Raw genomic sequence first — 23619 nt, 5'->3', positions numbered from 1 at the left:
ACACAAAAATTCACACTAGGGAGTGGTAGAATTATTTGGAACACAGGAAGTTTGGTTAAAAGATACTATTTCCACAGAATCACCAAATTATTACACTGCAAAAGGAGGTATTTTGGCTCCAGTAGTTTGGATTGGAACAGTTTTATTGTATGAATTAAGTTTCATAGAGGAGTGAAGGTGCATTATTTGGACAATTAATATATAATATCATTGTTGGACCTACATCTACATTTTAGACCTTTTGAAAAATACATGTGAGAAACAAAGGAGACTAGCTGCAGCAGCAAAATTGTGAAATTGAGTCAAAAATTTCAAAATTGGGTCCATTGTAAAGGATGAGATTTCTGAATACTTGGAATTGTATGGCAAAATGAGGCAAAGTCAGCATGGTTTCATCAAGAGAAGGTCATTCCTGACAAATCTGTTGGAATTCTTTGAGGTGTTAACAATTAGGATAGATCAAGGAGAGTCAGTGGATGTTATCTACTTGGACTTCCAGAAGGCTTTTGACAAGGTGCCACACAGGAGGCTGCCCGTGGTGTCAGAGGCAAGGTGCTAGCATGGATAGAAACTTGGCTGTCTGGCAGAAAGCAGAGTGTGGGGATAAAAGGGCCCTGCTCAGGATGGCAGCTGGTGATTAGTGGTGTTCCACAAGGGTCAGTGTTGGGACCACAAGTTTTCACTTTATACATTAATGATCCAGATGAAGGAACTGACGGCATTCTGGCTAAGTTTGGAGATGATACAAAGAGGGGTGGAAGGGCAGATAGTAGTGAGGAGACAGGGAGACTGCAGAATGATTTAGACAGATTAGGAGAGTGGGCAAAGAAGTGGCAAATGGAATACAACGTGGGAAAGTGTGAGGTCATGCACTTTGTTAGGAAGAAGAGAGGCATGGACTATTTTCTAAGTGGGGAGAAAATTCAGACATCTGAAGTGCAAGGAGACTCAGGAGTTCTAGTCCAGGATTCTCTTAAGGTAAAGTTGCAGGATGAGTCAGGAGTTAGGAAGGCAAATGCAATGTTGGATTTACTTTGAGAGGACTACAATATAAAAGCAGGGATGTCATTCTGAGGTTTTATAAAGCTCTGGTCAACTACATTTCGAGTATTGTGAGCAATGTTGGGCCCCATACCTCAGAAAGGATGTATTGGCCCTGGAGCAGGTCCAGAGGAGGATCATGAGAATGATCCCAGGAGTGAAAGGCTTAATAAATGAGGAGTGTTTGAGGGCTCTGGGTCAATACTCGCTGGAGTTTAGCAGGATGAGAGGGGATCTAATTGAAACTTACAGGATACTGAATGGCCTGAATGGAGTGGACATTGGGAAGGTGTTTCCATTGGCAGGAGAGACTAGGACCTGAGGACATAGCCTTAAAGGGAAGACCCTACAGAACAGAGATAAGGAGAAACTCCTTCAGCCCGAGGGGGGGTGTAATCGATGGAATCCATTGCCACAGAAGGCTGTGGAGGCCAGGTCATTGAGTATATTTAAGACTGAGATAGATAAATAGGTAGACCTTTATTGTCAAGGGGCCAAGGTTTTAATGGAGAAAGCGGGAGAATGGGGTCGAGAAACTTATCAGCCATGATTGAATGGCGAATAGACGTGGTGTGCCGATTAGCCCAAATTCTTCTCCTATGTCTTATGGTTTACGGTTATCGCTAACTGAGTCAACATTTATTGTCCATCTCTAGTTGCCTTCAGAAGTTGGTGGCGAGCTGTCTTTTCGAACCACTGCAGTCTCACAAAGCATTAGGAGGGAATTCCAGGATTTTGACCCAGCAATACTGAAGGAATGGTGATATATTTCCAAGTGAAGATGGTGAGTGGCTTGGAGGGGAACTTGCTAGTGATGATGTTCCCATTTATCTGCTGCCCTTGTCCTTCTAGATGGAAGTGGTTATGAGTTTGGGTTATTATATGATGCAAAATGTTTGCTGCGGTTTCCTTTTGCATCCTTGTAGGACAACCATAAATTCACTGCATGCAAGGTATCTCTACGAGGGCAGCACAGTCATTAATACTGTTATTTCACAGGCATCCAGGTTCAATTCCAGCCTTGGGCGACTGTCTGTGTGGAGTTTGCACATTCTCCACGTATCTGCGTGGGTTTCCTCCCACAGTCCAAAGATGTGTAAGTTAGGGTGGATTGGCCATGCTAAACTGCCCGTAGTATCCAGGGATGTGCAGGCTCGGTGGGTTAGCTACGGGAAATGCAGGGTCACAGGGATGGGATGGGTCTAGGTAAAAAGGGTTGGTGTGGACTTGATGGGGTGAATGGCCTGCTTCCACACTGTAGGGATTAGAAACATAGAAGAAACATAGAAAAAATACAGTGCAATACAGGCCCTTTGGCCCTCGATGTTGCGCCGATCCAAGCCCACCTAACATACACTAGCCCACTATCCTCCATATGCCTATCCAATGCCCGTTTAACTGCCCATAAAGAGGGAGAGTCCACCACTGCTACTGGCAGGGCATTCCATGAACTCACGACTCACTGAGTAAAGAATCTACCCCTAACATCTGTCCTATACCTACCACCCCTTAATTTAAAGCTATGCCCCCCCGTAATAGCTGACTCCATATGTGGAAAAAGGTTCTCATAATCAACCCTATCTATACGCCTAATCATCTTGTACACCTCTATCAAGTCACCCCTAAACCTTCTTTTCTCCAATGAAAACAACCCCAAGTGCCTCAGCCCTGCCTCATACGATCTCTCTACCATACCAGGCAACATCCTGGTAAACCTCCTCTGCACCCGTTCCAGTGCCTCCACATCCTTCCTATAGTATGGCGACCAAAACTGCAAATTCTATGATTCTACATTGCAAGGTAATTTTTTTAAGGTTTTTTTTCGCTCTCACAGAAGTTCAGAACAGTCACATGTCATTAATTAGCCCAGGACCAGAATCAAATCAGGCACTTACCCAGAAAGTTAACCTCTCTTGGATGAATCATCTCCCATCTGCCATTAATAATTGATGACAGACTAATTTAACTGTGAGTTATGGGAGTGTGTTGGAGGAGGGCTAGTTTGACAGATATTTACTCACACACCCTGCCCATACTTGTCATTTATTTAATACAATGGAATCAGAAGGGAATGATTAGACAAGAATTTTCAAAAATGCCAATTAGACTAAGTTTGGAGAACAAATTGCTTACTGCTGTACCATAACCATCATGAATTTTAATTTGAAATTGATTTGCAAAATAATTAAAAATGCATGAAAGCTTCCAGATCTCTGATGTACAATTGGATAGTTTGTACACTGAGAAATTTACAAGGAATATATTCAATCAATAATGCACTGTAATTTATTAGAGACAAACATATCGTTGTATTGCTTAACCCTTCTCTACCCTTTGACAATCTCAGCCTCTTCCTTTACCTTAGAGGAAATATCTTCCTGAAATGTTAACAACATGCACGTGAAATTCTAACAACTCTTTTCCATCTTATTGATGTTCAGAGGGGAAGGTTAGGCGAGTAAATCTTATATTTTACGTTCAATAAGTAAATAGCAATGAATCTTTTCATTGAAATATTAGTGTAGGTCAAACCAATAATCAAAATATATGACCATTTGAGATCTGTGCATTCCTTCAACTGGCTTTCTACATGTCCATTGCTCTGCTATACTGGGCTTCCTGGACATTTGGAATCTGTCCCTAAACGTCCTCATCTTCATCTCGCTATCATTCTGTCCTTATTACACAGTTTGAAAATTACTTCTCTCGCCAAGTTTTTGGTCGCCTGTCTTAATGTTTTCTTGAGGGGTTCTGTATCAAATTTGTCTGATGATGTTCTTGAGAAACTCTTTGGAATGTTTCGCAATAATAAAGGTGCTATACAAATTAATGTTCATCTGTTCTGGTCAGGGATGGGTTGAAATGGATGCTATTGAGCTCTTTTCCTAATCTTTTTTTTTTCTTTTCTTCCATAATAACCTTTTTTTTCATTACTTTGTGTCTGTCTGAATCTGTACATAGATGGGCTTTATAAAGGGTTTAGAATTTTAACTTGTAGAGTTATATGTCTATGTTTTATAGTTCTTTCTCTGTGGTTGGAATGACTCTAGATCTTGCACCTTGTCCCAGTGACCCTTCTAACATTTGACGATCTTTTTGATCTGTGGTCATTGTTCTCCAGCCTTCCTCCAATAGCCAACCTCCATGTCCCATGCAGCTTAGACTACCAATGCCCAAACTCAATCACAGCCTGGCTTCGACACTGCCCCCAAAGAAGACAAACAACACCAATTCACTCCAAAACCAACCAGATGACTACTTCTCTTGCTGCACACTGTCGTTGTGGTCATGAATCTGAAGGCATGTATCGCTTACCGATGGAGAAACTAATTGGGAAGCGGGCTTCAATTCCAGTCAACTAACTTCATAATGAGCATGTATCTAGCCAATGTTAAAGCTCAGAGATCCTGATCGTGAACTTTCATCCAGCCATTGGCAATCTCGTTTTTAACCAATTGAACCATTGAATTTCCCCTGCACATTTTGTTTTCCATTTGCAAAGAGCAGCCCAGCTTCTGCTAATGACAATGTTTTGCAGTGCAAATTGTAGGGTGTATGTCAACAACGACATCAAGGAGAATGCCTCTGTTTATCTTCAGAATAAAAAGATAAAGTTACCATAGTCCTGCTCGCTCATTAGAAAAGGGTGACTGGTGGTGGTTTAACCCAAGGATCACCATGCCTTTAGCGAGGGGAGAAGTTGAGAAGACAGGTCTTTTGTGGTTACCTCAGCTGGTACAGGCACTGAACCTGTGCTGTTGATGTCACTCTATCTTGCAAACCAGCTGTCCAGTCAACTGGCTCTCTCTGCTGAATGGCACGTGATCTTTACCATTAACCTGAGTGAGTAGACAGGACTCCAGTTGAACAATGAATCTGAAAGCTGACACCCCTGACAGAGTCTAAGTTGTTGGAGTGAGACTTGAACCCAGCACTTTGTGACTTAGAGCTGTACACTTTGCCCAGTGACATTTTACTCATCAGAGTGGCTCCCAAAGGCTGAATCTGTTTGTATAAAAAGATTTTTTATCTCAGTTGAGATGCAATCTGGAAGAGATTTCAATGGCATTGTCTTTTAAACAAGAAATCATTGCAGGAAAAACTGATCTTGGACTGTTCGTTGAAGAGCAAAGGCTGAATTTCCATCCTGCCATTTTGTACAAACTATTCTTCAGACCCGTTAACTGCTGAGGATTATTTTGAATCGAGATTTAAATATACAGAATTAAATACACTGCAGCTGTTTTGAAAATACTCTCACTTAGCCTTTGTAACTCCTGCTCCTCCTCCTAGAATTGGAATATTGGACACTCGTATAATGCAGATCAAGGCCATTTGACTCTCCTGTTGCTTTCATCAAAGAGAAATCTATTTAATCTTGCTGAATGACTCCTTCCACAAATCCCTACAACCTTTTCTTCTTTAAATATTTATCAAATTCGCTTTTGTAATTGATGTATTGAATCTGAGACCACCCGAAAATATGTTCCAAATAGATTCATTCACTGTGGATAAAGGTTCTTTTGACAATCACATTAGATTTTCAGAGTTGACTTGTGCTGATGGTACCAGTTGATCACCATAACCTCACATTTACCATCGCTAACCCACCTAACCTGCATATCCCTAAACACTGTGGGGAATTTAGCATGGTCAATCCAGCTAACTTGCACATCTTTGGAATGATGCAGGAAACCGGAGCACCCGGAGGAAACCCATGTGGACTGCGGAAAATGTAGGTAAGAACAATGACTGCAGATGCTGGAAACCAGATCCTGGAGTAGAGTGGTCCTGGAAAAGCACAGCAGTTCAGGCAGCATCCGAGGAGGGGAGAATGTGCAAACTCCACACAGTCATCCGAGACTGGGTCCCTGCTTCTGTGAGGCAGCAGTGCTAACCACTGAGTTTAGTTTTAAGTAAACACCTATCTTCAGGTGGAGCTTGGTTACCTCTGCTGATGAGATAACGAGAGTGCATGTGCAGCAGAATGAAACCACCATTGCAGATTGCATCGCTGTACTAGCTGTGGTACTCAGTGGAAGCACATTTCCTTGCTTTACCCGAGTTGTAATGTGGGACTGTACCCTGCAACCTAACCAATAACACACCTCCCATTGAAGAAAAGAAATGCCTTTGGTCCCTTGTGGACTACGGCAAATTGCCGCATCACCCAGCTCATTACTATCTCCTGGACCTTTCTCTGTACAAACTAGTTATCACATCTTTTATGCTGTACCAGGGACTCTGAGTCAGAACTGGTTATGAGATGGCTTTGGACATCTTGAGTTCATGAAAAATAAATGCAAGTTCCATTTTAGAGTTGACTCCCATCCCTTATAACCACACGGAGTGGCGGTTTGCTCAGTTGGCTGGATGGTCACTTCTGTGCTGTATCATGATGACAACACGAGTTTAATTCCCTCATCAGCTGAGGTTACTACGAAGATCCCCTTTTCTCAACTTAACCCTTGTCTGAAGTATTGTGACCTTCAGGTTAAACCACCATCAGTTGTCTCTCTCTAACGAGAGAGTGGGACAATGGTGACTTTATGTTTTCCTACAACCAAACACGTCCTAAGGGTAGTGACAATGCTATCCACTTGAGGTTTTAATAAGGAAACATTACTTTTAAAACATCTGGATAGTTAGGACATTGAACATAGAACTGTACAGCACAGTACAGGCCCTTCGGCCCTCAATGTTGTGCTGGCCTTTCATCCTACTCTGAGATCAGACTACCTACATATATTTCATTTTATTACCGTCCATATACCTATCCAAGATTTGCTTAAATGTTCCTAATGAATTTGACTCGACTATGACTGCTGGCAGTGCATTCATAGCACCCACCACTCTCTGTGTAAAGAACCTACCTCTGACATCTCCCCGTAACCTTCCTCCAATCACCTTAAAATTATGCTCCCTCGTGACAGCTATTTCTGCCCTGGGGAAAAAGTCTCTCGCTATCCACTCTATCTACGCCTCTCATCATCTTGTACACCTCCATCAAGTCACCTCTCATTCTTCTTTCTCCGATGAGAAAAGCTGTAGCTCCCTCAGCCTTTCTCCAGCACAGGTGGCATCCTGATTAATCTCCTCTGAACTGTCCCTAAAGCTTCCACATCTTTCTTATAATGAGGCAACCAGAACAGAACACAATATTACAAGTGTGGTCTAACCAGGGCTCTATAGAGCTGCAGCATAACCTCGTGGCTTTTGAACTTAATTCCCCTGTTAATGAAAGTCAACATACCATACACCTTCTTAACAACACTATCAACTTGGGTGGCAACTTTGAGAGATTTATGGACATGGATCCCAAGATCCCTCTGTTCATCCCTACGGTCAAGAATCCTACCTTTAACCCTGAATCCTGCATTCAGATTTGACCTTCCAAAATGAATCACTTCACACTTTTCCAGATTCAATTCCATCTGCCACTTCTCAGCCTGGCTCTGCATCCTGTCAATGTCCCATTGCAACCTACAACAGCCCTCCGCACTATCCACAACTCCACCGACCTTTGTGTCATAGGCAAACGTACTAACTCACCCTTCCACTTCTTCATCCAAGTCATTTATAAAAATCACAAAGAGCCGAGGTCCCAGAACAGATCCCTGTGGAACACCACTGGTCACCGAGCTCCAGGCTGAATACTTTCCATCTACCACCACCCTCTGTCTTCTATGGGCCAGCCAATTGTGTATCCAAACAGCCAGAATTCCGTGTATCCCATGCTTCCTTACTTTCTGAAAAAGCCTATGATGAGAAACCTTTTCAAATGCCTTATTAAAATCCATATACTCCACATCTACTGCTTTTTCTTCATCAATGAGTTTTGTCACATCCTCAAAGAATTCAATTAGGTTTGTGAGGCATGATCTGCCCCTCACAAAGTCATGCTGACTATCTCTAATCAAACTATGGTTTTCCAACTCATCAGAAACCCTGTCTCTCAGAATCATCTCCAATAATTTGCTCACCACTGACGTAAGAGTGACGTGTCTGTAATTCCCAGAGTTATCCCTATTCCCTTTCTTGGACAAGGGAATAACATTTGCCAAACTCCAATCACCTGGCACTACTCCAGTGGACAGTGAGGACACAAAGATCATCGCCAAAGGTACAGCAATCTCTTCCATTGCCTCCTGTAGTAATCCAGGGTCTATTCCATCTGGCCCAGGGAATTTATCTATCTTTATGTTTTTCAATATTTTCAGCATATACTCCTTCCTAACATCAATCCATTATAGCACTAGTAAATACTGAAGCAAGGTATTCATTAAGGACCTCCCCTACTTCCTCCGGATCCAGGTTCAGGTTCCCTCCAATATCTCAGATTGGCCGTACCCTCATTCTGGCCATCCTCTTGTTCATCACATTGTTCAATCTCTCAACTCGGGATCTGGACAAATACTTGATTTGACAAAGCCCAGTAAGAAGCAAGACCAAAGAATGTTGAGGAGACAAACAGTTAATCTCTACGATTTGGAGATGTTGCTATTGGACTGGGGTGTACAAACTTAAAAAGCACACAACACCAGGTTATAGTCCAACAGGTTTAATTGGAAGCACTAGCTTTCGGAGCACCGTTCCTTCATCAGGTGGTTGTGGAGGACACAATTGTAAGCAGAGGTTAAAGGAATAGTTTACAGTGTGACGAACTGAAATTATACATTGCAAAATACCTTGATTGTTTGTTAAGCCTCTCATCTGTTAACATGATCATTCTAACGGTTAATGAGCATCCAAGGAGCAGGAGATTCGACATTTCGGGCATAAGTCCTTCTTCAGGAATCGGGCTTATGCCCGAAAGGTCGATTCTCCTGCTCCTTGGATGCTGCCTGACCTGCTGCGCTTTTCCAGCAACACATTTTTCAGCTCTGATCTCCAGCATCTGCAGTCCTCACTTTCTCTTGTTCTAACAGTTAATGTCTCAATGCAGTGACATTTGTTCAGAACTGATGATGAATAATTGAGTTTTCTTTCTGAACCTTTGCTGTCTGAGCATTTAATTTCAAGAATGTGAGCGTTTTCCCAGGTCTGTCTTTCTATGGAAAAAGTTCATCAAGACAAGCTTTTGGACTGTGTGACCATTCTATGCTTGTCCCATGGAGTGGAGGGGCTGGTGTTGGACTGGGGTGGGCAAGATCAGAAGTCAAAAGACACCAGGTTCTAGTCCAACAGGTTAATTCAAAATCAAACATGCTTTCAAAGTGCAGCCCTTTTGTCAGATGCATTTGTCATCTGTAAAGCCCCATGCTGTTTATGTTAACTTTCAGCCCCATTAATTTGTCTGATATAATCTCCTTTATAATGTTAATTTTGTTCAACTGCCTCCTCACATTAATATCTTCTTCTGGTAGATTTCTTGTACCTTTCTTATTCAAAACAGACACAAAGTAATCATTTTGATTCTCTGCCATTTCTCTACCCCTCATTATTATTTCCCTGCTTCTGACTTTATTGGTTGCACATTTGTTCAAGCCAAACATGCCCCTTTTATGTAACTATAGAAGCTTTTACTATCTGTTTTTATATTTTTCTTTGTTGGATTGCAATTCATATTCTATTCTCCTTTTCCTTATCAGTTTCTTTGTCCACCTTCATTGTATTCTAAGAACCTCACAATCCTGAGAATTACTGATATTTCTGGCAACTTTATCAGCCTTCATATTTAAGTTGTCCTTCACAGATTGCGTGTCGACATCCAGTCTCCATGTAGATAGAAGTCACCCATGATAACTGTGTTGCACATGCTATACACTTCTCTTACTGCCTAGTTTATATCATGTTGCTTTACTATTATACATGGACCTATGAATAACCCCTGGGAAAGCGCAGTAGGTCAGGCAGTATCCGAGGAGCAGGAGAATCGACGTTTCAGGCACAGTCCCTTCATCAGGATTCCTGGGAAAAAGACTGAATGCATTCACCCTATCCGTGCCTCTCATGATCTTACACACTTCTATAAGATTCCCCTCCCACCCTCCCCAAACCATCGCTCAGTCTCCCACGCTCCAAAGAAACAAATTTAAGCTTGTCCAACCTCTCCTTACAACTCAGTCCCTAGAGTCCTTGCAACATGCTTGTAAATTTCTTCTGTGCTCTTGCCAGATTTATAACAGCCTTCCTATAGCAAGGTGACAAAATCTGCATTCCAATGATTTTATTTGACAATGCCTCCTACTTACATAGCTACCTGTAGAATTCATGCTAACACTAGGTTCTGGAATGCATAAGGTTCTTTGAATACCGAGTTCAGTAGTTTGCTATGAACTTTTACTATGAAATGTCAATTTAACTCTTAAATTTAGGTTCTAAAATTTACTCAAACTGCAGGTTCCATTTTAAAGGGTCTATGAGTGATGTTTTCTCAATGAGATCTGTTAGTGTTGTTGGATGGGTTTAAACTAACTCGTCAGGGGAAGTTTCTGGAAGTATAAGGGGAACCTGAATGGAATCCCAGATTGGAAAGAGGTAAGTTTGGAATTGGATGTCAAAAAAGGAGACAAGAAGACAAGAGAAACTCAGGCATCAAATGTGTTAGGTTTGCAGCATTTGCAACAAGGTGGACAATCTACAGTCACAATTAGAGATATATCGGTATGACCTAACTGCCATTCCCGAAATTATGGCTGCATGGTGATCAGGACTGGTGACTGAATACTCAAGGATACTTGATGTTTGTGAAGGATAGACAAAATGGAAAAGGAGGTAGAGTTATGTTGATAATAAGTGGTGTGATCAGTATATGAGTGAAGGAGGATTGGAAACCAATACGCAGAATCTGCTGAGGTGGAGCAATGGCTGGCAGAAATTGGCAGGAGTTATTGATAGGGGATTCCTGATGAAGGGCTTATGCCCAAAACATCGATCCCCCTGCTCCTCAGATGCTGCCTGACCTGCTGTGTTTTTCCAGCACCACACTCTCGACTCTGATCTCTAGCATCTGCAGTCCTCACTTTCCCCGATGTTTGTTTGCTAAGTAATGAAGATAATAACATTTGACTTGTACAAGTCCCACCTGCCTCTGAATCGGTCTCAAATCCTCAGAGATTGCTCGGTCCCCTGTCGCTTTTCCATCCATGAATTCAAATGATCTATTCTCCTGTTTGTATACTCACTAGAGCACTGCCACTGCATTGGGACCAGTCCCAGGGTTACTGCTTGAGCTCCTGCTTTTTAATTGTCTTTCTATGTACCTGAGATCTGCTTTCAGGACCTCATTCTGCTTCCTACTTACATCGGTGGTACCAATGTAGACCATGTCCTCTGGTGAACTCTCCCTCCCCAAGAATGATGCCTTGCAACCGCTCTGTGACGCCCTTGATCCTGTCATCAGAAAAGCAGCATACCATCCTGAAGTCATGTTTACTGCTACCGAAATGTCTCTCTCAACCCTTGACTATGGTATCTTCTTTAACTAATTCTTTTACATTTTTCTGCCCACCCCCTGTATAGCTGATTCTACCTGTGAAACCATGGACTTGGCAGTAGCTGCATCCTCCTGAGGACCCGTCATCAAATCATCAGACCATGAGAACTAGGAACAGAAGTCTAGGATCATGGTTGATCTGACACTCCTTATGTCCACTTTCCTGTCCTTTCCCTGTAACCCTTGATTCCCCTCCTGTTCAAGAATCTATTTATCTCAGCCTTAAGTATACACAAGGACTCTGCCCTCACAGCTCTCTCTGTGGTAAGGAGTTCCAAAGACTCACAACCCTCTGAGAGAAGAAATCCCGCCTCATCTCAATCTGAAATTGCCCCTTTTATTCTGAGATTATGCCCTCTGGTACTAGGCTCTTTAACCTGTCCAGCCCCTTGGGAATCTTATTTGTTTGAATGATGTTATATGTTACAATATGTTTCAATTGCCCTCATAAGTTTCCTAAGTAATTGTGAAGTACCATTGACTCAGGTCTCCTACACTTCCTGTCTGTTTCTTTCGACTGGTAGTCACCCATTCCCTCTCTATGTGTACATCTCTAATTTTCAGTATGGTCACCTCCCTCTACATACCATTCGCATAGTCCATTGCTTTGCAAATATACAACAGTGACTCCAGCCACTGCTCATGTTCTGAAACCTGGAGCATAAGCTTTTGCAGAAGGAAAGACTTCTTGCAGATTTATTTGTCTGGGACACATGACATGTACAGTAGGATGTACACTCCACTTGGCCATCCTGACCTCCCATCATGTATCTCTAAAAGAACTATTTGTTACCCTCAGAATAAATATGGACTTATCATGAAAATGTAATGAGACGTTATTCAGAAAATGAGGGAAAACATCCCAGAAACTTAAATGCAAAATAAATGCCCAAATTTCACTCTAATGATTGGAATTTCTGACCAAACCTACTCACCAAACAGCTGCTTACCCAGTACTCATGATGTCACACTGCCGTTGGTCATACTACAGTTGGGACTCTCAATCTATGCTTTTTTTCCTCTCCCACTCACATCTCTCTTTGGAGATTATATTTCTAATCATAAAACCTAAATAAAACTTATTTCTCCCTCTGGCCCAAATTTTCACATTGACCCAATTTACCAGTTATTCACTTTGCATCAGTCTCACTCTGGGGAAATCTCTCTCACTCTGACCACATGGCTCACTGTGAACTTTAGAAGGAATGTTGGCTTGAATTTCTTTTTGAAAATGAAGATATAAATTAATCTTACATTGGTCAATCTATTTAGTCAAGGTATTGCATCCAGTAAGATAATGAGACTTGGAGTCTAGAATTTCCCTTATCGGATTTTGTTGTTACACAACTGAACAGGTAATGCATTTTTAGTGCTAGTTTAATTGTAAAATTCTGCAAATTATTGATTGTTTAAAAATGTGTATAATTCTATTCAGCAACTTCACACTGCCGTGAAGGAAATTCATGATGATATGCTGGTAAGTTAGTTTGGTCCTGTTATCAAAAACAATGCAGCTTGTGGTCAGTTCTTACTGCAAAGTAACTTCTAATGCTGATTTTTAAGTGTTAATCCCATCTATCTGGAAGCTTGCCCTACACAGGTGTGTTGCTCTGTATTTAAATCCACCAGTGGAAGACAGTGAAACCCAACTCATAGACTTAAAAGGGAACTTAAATGCAGCAACATTGAGGCAAGTGCTGAAGGTATTTCAGAGCGCGTTGGTAACCCTGACAGATAGCCCATTTCCATTATCAGGTAACATAGAGGTGACTGATTACAGCTTGGTACGTGGCATTGGGCAGAGCATGGAACCTATTCTTGACAGCATTGATTTTGTGGTCAACTCCATGGCAGTGCCTTCAGCCCACTATCACCTTGCAGTGTGACAGGGTCCAGCTTTTGTATCCAGTGTGTTTTACTTCTCTCTATTTATAGCCAGAGGGAGATGGTCCCCAAATACCCTGTCAAATATCCGTGATCATATACAGGACATTGGAGAGGCCTGTCCTAGAATACTGTGTTCAGTTCTGGTCACCCAATTCTGGAAAGGATATTACTAAGCTGGAGAGGGTTCAGAAGATATTTACCAGGATGTTGCCAGGTGTGGAAGGTTTGAGTTAAAAAGAAAGGTTGGATAGGCTGGGACTTTTCTCACTGGAGTGTTGAGAGGAAGTTGAGAGGTGACCTTATGGAAGGTTATAAAATAATGAGGGATATAGATAGAGTTAATCGTAGTTGTATTTTCCCTAGGATGGGGGATTTCAAGATGAGGGACCATATTTTTAAGGTAGGAGGAGAGAGATTAAAAAAAGACTTGGAGGCAATTTTTTTACATAGAGGGTGGTTCACATAAGGAAGTGGTTAATGTGGACACAGTTACACATTTAAAAGATATTTGGTTAAATACTGAGTAGGAAAGGTTTGGAGGGATATGGGCCAGGTGCAGGCAGGTGGGACTAGTTGAGTTTGGGATCAAATTCAGCATGGACTGATTGGACTGAAGGGTCTGTTTCCGTGCTGTACAACTCGATAACTCTGTGACTAATAATGAATTGTTTACTATTCACTGTCAACCCTCTGTGACTCTGAATAATTATTGAACATGAAGAGACCTCAATTGTAGCGCTCTCCACATCTCAAATGACTGGTTTTGTTCCATATGACAGATTATCCGTATAAACTTTGCAAAAGTCTGAGGAATCAGCTCCCACTAAGAAAACCCAAAAGTGAGGTCAATAGCTCTCCCCTGTTAGACTTGAGATCATCTGTATCTGTGCTGTAATATGGTGACATCAATCACACTATATTGCTGAAGAAAATGGCAGGCAAAACCTGTAAACGATTCAGCGTAAATGGGACATTACCTAATGGATACTGCAAGGAACATACAAAGACTGGCAGAGACAAAGGGTGATGATTTAACGGAGAGGATTTTGTTCAGGTTCAAAACCAAGTGAATGAAGCCCCAGTGATTTATGATGTCTCCTGAACACTCTTGATTCAATTACCACGGTGATTCTCACAGTCAGCCATCGATTATCCAGCATTCAACCACCAAGAAAACAAACTGCTTGGTGTCACTACGGTCACCACCAGTCACTGTGCACTTTCATCTTTCATATTTTTTCATTTCTGTTGAGCCTTCTTCGCTGTATTTGGGATGAGGAGGGGATTTGAACTGAAAAATAGGAAGGTTTCATTTCGGCTACACCAGGGAGACTGTATCTGGTGAACTACATACAATATTGACCATCTTATTAAGGCAGGCTATAAATATTTTGGAAGCTGTTCAGATAAGATTTTGAGGACAATTTTTAATAGGCAGCTGATAGAATCATATTGAAGGGGCCCTTCCACTCATCTGCATATAGTCTCACTCGTATATCACCAAATCTTTTCTCGTCCTACTGTCGAATACTACACCGATAGTATTGAATGGCATTTCTAGTGAACATCTAAGTACCGCTTAAAGGTTGTGAAGTTCCCTACTTCAACTATCCTCCCAGGCACTGCATTCCAGATGCTTGTGATAAAGGTTTGGATAGACTAGGCTTGTATTTGCTAGGGTTTAGAATTCCCACAGTGTGGAACCAGGCCCCTAGGTCCACTGAGTCCACACCAACCATCCAAAGAGCAGCTAATCCTCTAGGGGTGGTCGCACCAAGACTCTCCATAACTGAAGCTCAACCTGTTCACTCCTGTCCTCAAATTCTTGTGCGATAAAGACCGACATGACATTTGTCTTCTGAATTGCCTGCTGCAACTGCATGTCAAATTTCAGTGATTCGTGAACACAAACTTCCACACTAGTGTTTCTTTAGGCATGATCGATTCCCAATCTCAGACCATTAAAGAAGGACCGATATGCTACCTACAGTGTTGATAACCTCACAACTCTGCACAGATTGTATTCCATTTGTTGTGCTATTACCTTGGTGCTCAGCCTATTTAAACCCCCATGACACCTCTTCACACCATCCTCACAACACATATCTATTGCTTTTATACTTGTAGTGTTAAACAGATTTTTCTGTGGCTTCGTATCACTTTCCCTAAATGAAAAGGGAAAGCCATAGGAAGTAGCTTTGATAAATCTGTTTAAATAACAAAACCCCCATAAGTGGTAAAAAATGTCACTTATATGTTCAAAACATAGTCCATGAATGCATTGCCTGAAATTGTGGGTTTCCCACCTGCAATTTGCCTTGCGCTGTCTGTAAGACATGGAATAAAACATGGGTTAAAAGGAAGAATGTGACAAAGGTCAAGAAAGTTGAATAATAATGGAAGGGAAGGAGCCGATAATGGTAGTGAAGGAGGAGAGAAAATTTCAAGGAACTATTGAATGATATTGAAATGCAATGTTGAAGACTGGAGGAAGTAGAATTGGATATCAGGAAGTCTCGATTGCGCATGTGTTACTGCCTCATAAAAAGTCACATGACACCAGGTTATAGTGCAAAAGGTTTATTTGAAATCACAAACTTTCAGAGTGCTGTCGTTCATCAGGTGAGGTGAAGATTTCACCTGATGAAGGAGCAGCGCTTTGAAAGCTTGTGATTTCAAATAAACCTATTGGACTATAACCTGGTGTCATGTGACTTCTGACTTTGTCCACCCCAGTCCAACACCGGCATCTCCACATCTTGCTTCAAAAAAGAAAAAGTGAAATTCTACATTGTAGCACAGGTGCAGGACAAACTGTGCAGTTCAATTCTCCGTGCCACAGAACATCAATTACTATCCAAGGTATCCTGAGACCAAACTCTTGAAACAGCACTCAGAGTTAAACAGACAATCTTCCAGCACCTGTCTATTTAAGAGTTTCATATATTAGAGTTGTTATGAAGCGTGTATATTTATTAAAGAATGATGGATGATCCAAGTTATTTTTATTAAACAATAATGACAAATGCTCTGAGGCATTACCTTGATGTAATAATGATTGAGAATCTATGCCTTATTGTCTGGGCTAAGTGGCTGATTATAATACCATATTACAATGATCAGAAATAATCCACAAATTTCCATTCATTATTACTTAACTGTGAATTTTTATAGCAAGGCTAGGATGCAATGATTGCAAAACCATCATCACCATTCAAAACCTATTGAGACACAGTTGTCTAAACCATTCAAGGACAACAGTTACATAGGAATAAAAATACAGGAGGAGACATTCAGCCTCTTGAAATCAGAAGACCATGAGGAATAGGAACAGTAATAGGCCATTCGACTCCTCTGTTATTCAATAAGATTATGGCAGATCCAACACTCCTCATGTCCACTTTCCTATTCTTTCCTTATAACCCTTGATTCCATTAATGATCAAAAATCTATCTCCCTCAGAAACAAGATCATGGTTGATTTGTGACCTAACCTCATATAGTGGCCTTTGGTCCATATCCCTTAAAAACTTTGCTTAACAAAAAAAAAGTGCCTATTTCAGATTAAAAATGAATCACAATTCCAGCATCCACTGTCATTTGTGGAAGAGAGTCCCAAACCTCTCCTACCCTCTTGGTGCAGAATTGTATTTTGTTGGTACAAATATGGAACTGGATTCTTGACTCAAAGTTGCTGACTGATGTTTCTAAACTGTGGAATTATATCCAAAATGTTTCTATGTTAACTATGCCCAATGGCACGTGGAATATCTACATTTCCGACACCTGTATCTTCATTTGTCTTCACTCTCATCATCCACTGCCTCAAGTTTCCCTATTCCCAATTGTCCCTGCACTTCCCAGAGTCAACGTAACCCAGTGCCTTCCCAGGCCGCACCAGGAATGACTTGGTTCCACTTTCAACAACAATAACTTATCGTGCTGTTAATGTAATAAAACAGCTCAAGCCACTTTGCAATAACATTACGGCACAAAACATGGCCCTGAGTCACCTAAGGAGACATGAGGACCGATGGTTAGTGGCTTGGTTAAAGAGTTGAAAGTTTGAGGTGAAAGGGGAAAGATTTAAAAGGGAGCTGAGGGCAACTTTTTAAAACAGAGGGTAGTGAGTATATGGAATGAACTGCCAGAAGAAGTGATAGATGCAGGTATGGGTGCAACATTTTAAAGACATTTGGACAGTTACATGAATAGGAAATGTTTCAAGGGATATAGATACAGGCAATTGGACTAGGTTCATCTGGGAAACCTGGTCAGCATGGATGAGTTGGTCTGAAGGGTCTGTTTCCACACTGTGTGACTCTATGACTTTATGAGAGGTAGGCAAGCAATTTCAGAACTTGGGACCAATGCAACGGAAAGCTTATGGCCCTATGATGGAACCATAGGGCCATTTATGGCATGGAAAGGGTCAATTGGCACACCATGCCCATGCCTGTGCCAAATGCCAGCCCAATTTCCTTCCAAAATCATTCACTGTTTTTGTATCTACCACCTTCATGGAGGATATGTTCCATATCAATATCATTTGCTGCATAAAAATAAGGTCTTCCTCACAATTCCCTCGAATCTCCTCCCCAAAATCTTGAGCTTGTATCCCCTGGCCCTTGAAGCATCAGCTAATGGGGAGAGCTTTATTTCTTATTTACATTATCTAAGCTCTTTTATAATTATAGTTAGGTATAGGCTTGAGACCAGAACTAGAGGAATGCATTGTTATGAAGTTGTAGAGGTGTACTGTATCTTTAAAAGAGTTGAAAAGCTAGCAAGGACTGACAAAGCACACAAAGGCCTGAAAAAAATAAGATTGTAACACTTGGGAAACAAATAGCAGCAGTTGAGTTGCCATGAAACAAAAACGAATTCAAATTTGGCCAATCAATTTAAATTATGCCCCAAAGATACCAAAATCCAATCAAATTTGAATTTAGTATTTTGATAATATTAAAACCAATGAAATAATCTGATGTTTTGGTATCTAAAAACCGTACATTTTGAACAGTTAGAAGGAGCACTGCCAAGGACATCCACAAGCATAGACTGTTAGTTGAAGAGCTCTTTGAAAGCTCTCTGTCCATGAGATGTTTGCGGAGCAGAACTTTGAAACCAACCTAGAGAAAATGTGCAGAGAAAAGTCTACAAAGGAGAATCAACAAAGGTGACTGGTTTTTTGAAACAAGTTGTTTTTTTGTATATCTTGATCAGGACTTTTTATTGGAACAGTATTGTAGAGAGGGAGGTAAAAGATAGGTTTAAGAAAAAGGAGTTGTAATTAGTTGTTGGTTTTAATATTCTCTGTTGGCCTTAAAGAATAAAATTGTGAATTTTTACTTTAAATAGTGACCTCTAGGATAGTTCTTTGCCTCTCAAATTTTAACAGCAGCATGAGATGAACCTTTCTGTGTGGCTGGTTTAAATTAGCAGACATTGTGAAGGGTTGTGAGGCTGGAGGGAAGCATTGAGATAATGTAATGACCATTATATTTTACTTTTCTGTATTTTGATTATGGACTAGCTTGGGAAAAGGACTGTTTGACATCTCATAGACAGTGGAAAGGATTGCTGCGCTTTTTAAAAGTTACCTGACACTCATTGTAAGCATAGTTTACACTGCTGCTTGTGCGAGCAGTGAGATGTGGAGCCGAAGAGTTTCTGATGAGATGGATCCAAGAGGTGTACATGAATGGAAATTCAGCCAGAGAAAAAGCAGCTGATTTTTCTGACTATTTAATGATGACTAAAACCTTCCTCCTGCCAACAACTCCCAGGTAACTGAACAGCTTGTGGGTGTGAATGATTGGTCAGAAGTCATTGGACCTCTGAGAAGGAAGGAGCTGTTTTTTCTTCTGCAGTAAAAAAAAGTACCTGAAGTCTGAAAAAAATATATTATTTTGCCTCATCATTTGCTGTAAGCCTCTGGTATTTAATGAACAAGTCAGAGACTTGTTGAGTGTCAACCAGGAGTTGAGTGTCTCCTGTTACCAAGTGTAATTACTTGTAGAAGGAACATTGGGAACAGCATGTTCTGATGAGCCAAAATGACCACCTTATTAAACAGGAACCTTTTCTTTCCCCCCTCACAGATGTTGGTGTCACTTTACCCAGCCACAGACTCCAGAGGGCAGGTAAGAGTCAACAACATTGCTGTGGGCCTGGAGTCACATGTTGGCCAAACCCAATAAGGATGACTGGTTTCTGTCACTGAAGTGTATCAGTGACACCAGATGGGTCTTTCCTCCTAACTGTAGTTTTATGACCATCTTTAAATATTTTAATTATTGAATTTAAAGTCTACCATCTGCCATGGTAGGATTTGAACATAGATCCCTGGAACATTACTTGGGTCTGTGGTATGATAGTTTAGCAATAACACCTCCGCAATGCACTGCAGTCCTAATCTTCCCCTCTATCCATAACACCCATTGTCATTGTGCCTGTCTGTATGTGTGTGTAGGAGGAGATTTATAAGGAGGCAAGAATTTAACAAAGAACTATCTGTCGAAGGTTCATAGTTGTTTACCTGTAGCTTGACATTAATTTACTTGTCAGAAATTGTTATTCTTGTTAAATTTAGAAATCTGATCTCTGCTCACCTGGATCCAAAAGGTACATAAACTGGGGAGAAAAACAGAAATGGCTGGAAAAGCTGAACAGGTCTGGCAGCATCTGTGGAGAGAAATCAGAGTGAATGTTTTGGGTTGAGTGACCCTTCCTCAGAGCGGTTTCTGCTCTTCTCTTGATGGTTTTAAACTTCTTGAGCATTGTTGCCAAATACCATTCCTTAACTATTTGATTTAATTTGATTCATTTTGATTTGATTTGTTTCATGTAACATATATTTTATTACAAAATACAGTGAAAAATGTAATGTTTAGTGTCACCATTCTCCAGAGACATCTTAAAATATGGAGAAATAAGCTAAAACATAGAATGTAATGGCACAAAAATGCAGTAACGAAGGAAAAATGTTTGTTTGAGTTTTAAGACAAAAAGTAGCCTGCTTGATTGACACCAGATCCACAAACATTCATTTCTTAATCATCCACACGTGTGCCATCTGCAAAGATGTATTAGAAAAATTCACCAAGGCTCCTCAGACAGCACCAAAATCTCTGACCAGATAGAAACAACAGAACATTTTTCTTTTCTGGAAACCTTGCTGCTGTTGTTAGAGATCCAAGGTTCCTTAGACAACACCTTCCAAACACAAGACCACTTCCATCCAGAGGGACAAATGCAGCAGGTGATACAGTCATAGAGTCATAAAGATGTACAGCACAGAAACAGACTCTTCAGTCCAAATTGTCCATGCTGACCAGGTATCCCAACCTAATCTTGTCCCATTTGCCAGCACTTGGCCATTATTCCTCTAAACCCTTCCTATTCATATACCCATCCAGATGCCTTTTAAATATGGCCTTCACCACTTCCTCTGGCAGTTCATTCCATACATACACCACCCTCTGTGTGAAAAAGCTGCCTCTTAGGTCCCTGTTAAATCTTCCCCTCTCACTTTAAACCTATTCTGCAGGGTGGCTCAGTGGTTAACACTGCTGCCTCACAGCACCAGGGACCCACGTTTGATTCCATCCTCGGGCAACTGTCTGTGTGGAGTTTGCACAATCTCCCCGTGTCTGCGTGGGTTTCCTCTTGGTGCTCTGGTTTCCTCCCACAGTCCAAAAATGTGCAGAATAGGTGGATTGGACATGCTAAATTGCCCATAGTGTTCAGAGACGTGTAGATTAGATGCGTTAGTCAGGGGTAAATGTAGGGTAATGGGTCTGGGTGGGATACTCTTTGAAGGGGCAGTGTGGATTTCTTGGGCTGAAGGGCCTGTTTCCACACTGTAGGAATTCTAATTCTAAAAATTGTAATTCTATGCCCTCTAGTTCTGGACTCCCCCACCCCAGGGAAAAGACCTTATCTATTTACCCTATCCATGCCCCTCATGATTTTATAAACCTCCATTAGGTACCTGTAAGCCTCCGATGTTCCAGGGAAAACAGCCCCAGCCTATTCAGCTAGGTAAAAACATTGACTGCAGATGTTGGAAACCAGATTCTAGATTAGAGTGGTGCTGGAAAAGCACAGCAGTTCAGACAGCACGTCCTCGGATGCTGTCTGAACTGCTGTGCTTTTCCAGCACCACTCTAATCTAGAACCAACCTATTCAACCTCTCCCTCTAGCTCAAACCCTCCAACCCTGGCAACATCTTTGCCAATCTTTTCTGAACACTTTCAAGTTCCACAACATCCTCCCTGTAGGAGGGAGACCAGAATTGCACACAATATTCCAAAAGTGACCTAATCAATGCCCTGTACAGCCACAACATGATCACACGTGGAACACCGTCCCATGCTTTTCCCCTCCAAACCACTCACCGTCGTATCTTGGAAATATATCACTGTTTCTTCAGCGTCATTGAAGAAGATGGGGAAGTTCTCCTTAGAAAGAAGAAAGCCAAGAGTAGACATGATTGTGGTTTCAAACTCGCGAATGGGCTAGACTGGTTAGATAGAGAGATGCTGTTCCCACTCATAAAAGAGAAAAAGAGAAAGAAAATAACAAGAACAAGAAAAAGCAACAATACTTTAAAGTGATACGTAAATAAAGTAAGGATGGTGTCAGAAAGAAAGATCAGACAGCGAGGGTGTGGAATGCACTGCCTGGAAATGTGGTGGAGGTGGGTTAAATTCAACCATTCAAAAGGGAACTGGATTATTATTTGAATAGAAATGCTGGACAAGAGTATGGGGATAAAGAAAGAGATTGGCATTAGATAATGGATCGATGATGGGCCAAATGGCCCCGTTCTTCACTGTTACAATTCTGTGAGTCTGTGGTTCAAAATATTGGAACTCCCTCCCTGTTGTCCTTGTACCTAGAACACACAGGCTGCAGCAGTTTGAGTAGGCAGCTCACTGGGACCCTGTCGGGGGACAGCCAGGACTGGGCAATAAATGCTGCTAGAGCCAGTAATGCCCATGTCCTGTGGTTTAGTTAAAATAATTCAGCAACTGAACAAGTATTGAAGGAGGATTTCCAAATTTCAGAAAGGGTGATAGATTCACAAAGAGGTACAGTACAGACACAGACATTATATCCAACTGATTCATGCTGATGAGATATTTTTAATTAACGTCATCTCATTTGTCAACAGTTGGCCTTTGGAATTTACTTGGCAAGCCACAAATAGAATAAAACCTGGCTGATACAACTGCACAGCCCTCTTCAGGAAACAAGAGTAAATGGACATCGGAGTTCATTCTAAGAAAAATAAACAAACAGTGAAATTCCCAGCTGACCTCGGAGAAACCTGTGTGGGCAAGATCACAGCACAGGAATAGATAAGCGTAACCTTACTGAGTTTCTTTTGTGAATCTACAGTAGTGATTTGAGTGGGTTTTTCTTGATTATATATTGTTATTGAGATCTGTCTCTTGATTAATCTTTAAAAATGTAAGACGTAGGTCTTAAGTTAGCCTGGAGCAATCGTTTTTAGAACAGTAAAGCTATTTTCTTGCTCTCTTCATCAGGAAATAGTGATGGGGGTGAGCTAAGGGGGCTGAGAGATAAATGGGAGGAGTGTGGGGCTGGGAGAAGGGAGCTGGGAATTGGTAGATGAAGTTGGGGGTGAAGGTGATAGGTTAGAGAGGAGGCTGGGAGAATGGGTGGGAAGAAAAATGGACAGGTAGGACAATTTAAGAGAGCGGTGCGGAGTTGGAAGGTTGGACCGAGGACAAGGTGGGAGGAGGGGAAATGGGGAAACTGGTGAAATCAGCATTGATGCCATGTGGTTGGAGGGTCCCAAGGCAGAAGATGAGGCGTTCTTCCTCCAGGCGTCGGGTGGCTAGAATTTGGCAGCGGAGGAGACCCAGGACTTGCATGCCCTTGGCGGAGTGGGAGGGGCAATTAAAGGGCGATGGGGTTGATTGGTGCATGTGTCCCAGAGATGTTCTCTGAAATATTCTGCAAGTTGGCATCATGTCTCCCCAATGTAAAGGAGACCACATCAAGAGCAATGGACACAGCGGATAACATGTGTGGAAGGCCAGGTAAACCTCTGTCATATGTGGAAGGATCCTTTGGGGCCTTGGACTGAGGTGATGGTGGAGGTGTGGGCTCAGACTTTGCTCTTCTTGTGATGGCAGGAAAAGGTGCCGAGAGGGGTGAGTGGGTTGGTGGGGGGGGCATGGACCTAACAAGTAATTGCGGGGGGAATGGTCTCTCTG

The 23619-nt window shown here is 41.6% G+C and overlaps 1 long non-coding RNA gene across 2 annotated transcripts in view; it reads left to right on the top strand.

The window, feature by feature from the left end:
• Nucleotides 1–23619, top strand: part of LOC122556875 — a 115455-nt gene that overhangs the window by 68709 nt on the left and 23127 nt on the right. For both annotated transcript variants that reach the window (XR_006313679.1, XR_006313680.1), the window contains 2 exons: nucleotides 1698–1825; nucleotides 19470–19511. This is a non-coding gene — a long non-coding RNA (uncharacterized LOC122556875). The remainder of the gene's footprint in view (nucleotides 1–1697; nucleotides 1826–19469; nucleotides 19512–23619) is intronic.

The sequence above is a fragment of the Chiloscyllium plagiosum genome, chromosome 14 (genome assembly GCF_004010195.1).
Source record: "Chiloscyllium plagiosum isolate BGI_BamShark_2017 chromosome 14, ASM401019v2, whole genome shotgun sequence".
NCBI lineage: Eukaryota > Metazoa > Chordata > Chondrichthyes > Orectolobiformes > Hemiscylliidae > Chiloscyllium > Chiloscyllium plagiosum.
This window is presented reverse-complemented; position numbering and strand designations above follow the sequence as displayed.